Genomic DNA, 5,000 nt, shown 5'->3' on the forward strand with positions numbered 1-5,000 from the left:
GTGTGTGTGTGTGTGTGTGTGTGTGTGTGTGTGTGTGTGTGTGTGTGTGTGTGTGTTTGTGTGAGTGTGTGTGTGCAGTTTGGCTGTCTGTGTGTTTGTGTGCACGTGTGTGCATGCATGTGTGTGTGATTGTGTGTTGGTGATCAGGGCTTGTTTGACAGATAATCACCCTGGATGTGATGCATTTCAGTGGAAAGAAGCAGGAATATTCACAAAGACAGCTTATATCGCGGTTCAAGCCCTTCTCCTTTTATTTATCAAGCCTTTGATTCTCTGAGTTAGAGGCTGACTGGCTGATGTTTGCATTTGTTTCTGAGATTTTGGCTTTCTATAATAGAACAAAGCTGCCAGTTGTACCCCATTCTCAAACATAGAAACACAAGGCTTTGTCCTACTAATAAGCGAGAACATCTATCACTCTATCCCCTGAAGACAGAGGCCCAGGAGATCAGGCAGAAGGGTGTTTCTCATCAGATGTAGCTGAGACTAACAGTAGTTATAACATACCTAAGACTTATTATAGCTCAACTGATAAGGGACAAGATTTAGGACCCCATCCATGACACTAATGTCAATTAAGGTCGCATTTTACCGATTTTTTCTTGACTTTCTATGTGTAAATTTGAACAAGATGCCTGTTATGCCTTCTAGCGCTCATCTGATGTGGCCTAGTTCTTGGTTGAGGATAGTTTCTTGAAGTGTGGCAAGCTTGACAATCAATGTGACACAAGACAGTGTTCTCTCGCATTCAAAGTTTCTTCAAATACTTCAAGCAAATATAAAGATCACTGTTTTTGACCCTGTCGTGAAGTGTCTGGTAAGTTATTTTCAACCACTTTAGAACGGTCACAGAGAATAAACTTCAAGATATCTCGCGGCTAATAGATGAGAGTGAAGCACAAAGCGACTTACAGCACAGAGAACATGGTAAAAAATTAGGTTCAAATGGTTCAAATGAGAGTAATACATAGTTGATTCAAGACTCAACTAGAAACAAGGCCTGACCCCTACCAACCCCTGATATGCATGGGAATTTACTCTCAATAGTTTTAGATAAGCATCTGGTAAATAACATCTCGTATTAGTAAATATAGGAGTTATAGGAGAAGAATAGGAGTTTCTAGGCAAAATACATTGCTTGAAACATTCATTAATTTCCTTTCAAGAAAACGATTTAACTGTACCATATCCAATATCCCCTCCCAACTATTGCAATCCATATTGAAAAAATATTGAAAAATAATTAAGTTGGTAATAAGTTTGACCAGGATTTAATAATTCAAAGGTTCTGAGATCCCCAAGAGTACGTTTCCATTGTGTACACTGGCAACGTACCTTTGTCTCTTAATCTTAATCGGAATAAAAGAAAACAATCAGGATTAATCTTTCTCTATTTACATCTACGTATTCAGCAGATTTATTAGTCTGGGTGTTCATAGGTATGCAATCGTCTCCCTCTCTCTCTCTTATTCTCTCTACCTATTCACCCCCTCCAGTCGTGCGTTTGTTATTCTTCGTGGGGACAGTTAATAGCAAGAGTAATGGAGGACGCCTCTCTGTGGCGTCCAGGTCTGATTGATGAGCGGTCTCTATGCTGGCCTGGAAACAAATTAAAAGGCTTCACACTCTCCATTAAATCTTGATCTGCAGTCATTTCAATCTTTGAAGCTCACGCCCGGCGGGTGGGGGTGAGGGGGGGGGCGCGACACTGCCAAACTCCTTCAAGGTCTGAACCCCCCATTAATTTGTGAATGACGGCCAGCTGTAGCTCACGGGCCACCATCATCATCTGAGCAAGAAGAAAGCAAAAAACAGTGTGCCGCCATTTTGACAGGGGGAGGAGTAGTTGGGGGTTCTGGTTCAACAGTCAACGTGTGAGTGGAGAGTGAAGGAAAAAAGAACAACAAAACAACAACAAAAACGTAGCGGGCTAGTTTTGCTTTCTCTCTTTCTTCACTCCAGAAGGTTCTAAATCACGGCGGTGCTGACCCGTACATTAGCGCTCTAATGTTGCGTTTACGACCGCGGACAAATCAGTTAGCCGGACGATTATTTACGTCTCTCCTCTGATGGCCTTCCGCCGCTTTCAGTGGTGCTTAGACGCTCTCAAGTAGGACGGCATGGTAAAAATGAAAAAAGACTCGAGGTTCCACCCTACGTGCACAGCAACGCACACACACACACACACACACACACACACACACACACACACACACACACACACACACACACACACACACACACACACACACACACACACACACACGCACACACACACACACACACACGCACACACTCACACAAACGCAAACACACGCAATCACTCACTACTGACTGTAGTTATTTATGGCGCTTGTACAGCCACCTTCCGTCCAATTAAAGCTGAGTGCTGGCATTGTGCAGCCCCCCCACCACCACCGCCCTCCCCCTCCTCCTCTCTCTACATCACTTCTCCTCCATCAGATCTCCGTGGTAACACAATCCAGAAGGAAGGCTTTTTGGTGTTTGTTTGTCTTTTTTGAATGGGGAAATCCACATGTTAACTTTGTGCTCCTGGCGTCTGCAGGAGCAAGGGGAAATGAAGTGACATCATTAACTCCAAGGCGGTGGGGAGCGGCCCTCGCAAAGGTTCTGCACCCTCTAATCAATCGTTTCTGAACACAAGCTATGGTGTTTGCTTCTCCCCTTCAACCTCCACCCACCACCACCCTCTGTGTTCAAATCCATCCTCTCTGTGCTCAAAACATACTTCTCGCGTTACACCGAATGAGCAGGGTGAGAGAGGATCATGTAGCCTTATCCCGATGTACCGCAATTCCATTTATGCACTCTTTCTGCCTATGAGTTGTGTAAACAGTGAACAGTCCCACGGGGGAGAAAAGTAGGAACATCAACAACAAGGAGCTTTTCACAAAGAATTTGAGAAAGCAATATCCAGAAACATGGGAGACGGATACCGCTCTGTCGGTAGTCCCTCCCTTTTTCTCCTATCTCGCCAGGAAACACATGTTATTGGAATGGATATCGCTCCCCCGGAAGTCACACCCTTTCTCTCGCAAAGAACGCTCTTTTAGAGCACCCTGTCCCAGGCGTTCGGTCGTGAGATGGAGGGGAGATGAAGAGTCATTCCGGGAATGAGATTGCCAAACATAGAGAGATTAACCTGACATTATGGTTTTGGTCACAGGATCTGCCGCTTCTTTACAGTGTAATATCAATACCATTACCTGCGGTGCAAAATGAATTAAAGCAAGCAATACAAACCCTGAGCTCCCACAGTTTCTTCTTTATTAAGTCCTACAACGCCGGGTCTAGGTAATAGAGAACCACAGCTGCCAAGGAGAGACGTTTCATTGTGTTATATTGGTTTAATTTCAACGGAGCATTGGCCGTTGGTTCCAAGGCTAAACAAACACATTAGAAAGCCTTGTAACCGTTATCGCCAGGATTTTATTCCCACCAAAATAGCAGTTAGGGATCTAATTTTGTTTCATTTTACACCAGAAATTGATGATAGTTGTGGTGTTATTTAAGGTGTGTTTTTCTTTGGAGGCTCTTCCCACAGCAGCAGCTGCCTGAAGCAAGTTTAAATGAATGGCATGAGTGGAAGTGCCTTCGTTAACACGTGCACGTTTACAGTACACCGTACGCTGGCGCACACAACACCTTTCCCCTGTGCGCGCTTTTCTATGGCTCCCTCGTAACTTCAGCCTTAACTGTCTACCCCTCCTCCTCCTTTCACTCTCTCTCTGTCTCTGTCTCTCTCTGCCTCTCTCTGTCATCCCTGCATGACGAGTGCTGGGAAACAATGGCCCCCCTTGTGTTTGAGAGTTTGGGAGGTGAACCGGGCCAGTCCGGTCTCAGACCATTAAAATCAGCATGGAGTCTGGTTATTGCCAAAAGCACCGGAAATTCACATAAACACTGGTGTGCCACAGCCTGACGCTCGGGAAGCCGGTTGCCAGACAAAACACACTGCATACAATAAATTATTCCACAATGCAAAGCCTTGTCATGGGGAGAAACATGGTCACGAAGTTGATGATGATGATGGTTATGATGATGATGATGAAGGTGATAGTGATGGTAATGATGATGGTGATGAAGATGGTGTTCATGATGATGATGATGATGACGGCAATGAGGATGGAGTTTAAAGTGGTGGGGGTGATGATGATATTGATGATGATGATGATGATGATGATGATGATGATGATGATGATGAAGATTAACAGGGGCGCTCTCAGCGGAACCGAAAACTGGAACCGACTGGAATGCTACTAATGTAAAAAAAAATTAAGAAGAAAACAACATTCCCATATCTTTTTCAGGATGACAATTAAGGTGGGGCTCGTCCAACGAGCTCTCTTGCAACGGAGGAAGGGTGAGAGGTCGTTTCCCCTTTGAAATGGGGAGGGGGATCACCCTAGCGAGCTTATGTTTATCCCTCATGCTGGACACATAGATCAAGCATGCATGACGTTCCACTCCCAGGCTGTTGGGGGCCCCCCTGGGGGACACGACCCCTGCCTAGAGAGGGATGGATCGGAGCATAGGGGCCATGTCAACGCTGTACATAGGACACCAAAGGTCCAGAATGATGTGTCTACATTCCGACCATAACTGACACTACCCGCCTCCCACACGTCCCTCTCCCTCCCTGCTTTTCTCTCAGTACATTCACATTCTCTTTGTTTTCCCTCTTTTCTCTCAGTACATTCACATTCTCTTTGTTTTCTCTCTTTTCTCTCAGTACATTCACATTCTCTTTGTTTTCTCTCTTTTCTCTCAGTGCATTCACATTCTCTTTGTTTTCTCTCTTTTCTCTCAGTACATTCACATTCTCTTTGTTTTCTCTCTTTTCTCTCAGTACATTCACATTCTCTTTGTTTTCTCTTTTCTCCCTTTTTTTTATATCCCATCTTGTTTCACTTTTGTGTTTGTGGTTTTAATCCGCACCACTCTCTTATTCCTTTGCTATTTATGGTTTTATATTCCTC

This window comes from Gadus chalcogrammus, chromosome 20 (genome assembly GCF_026213295.1).
Source record: "Gadus chalcogrammus isolate NIFS_2021 chromosome 20, NIFS_Gcha_1.0, whole genome shotgun sequence".
Classification (NCBI taxonomy): Eukaryota; Metazoa; Chordata; class Actinopteri; order Gadiformes; family Gadidae; genus Gadus; species Gadus chalcogrammus.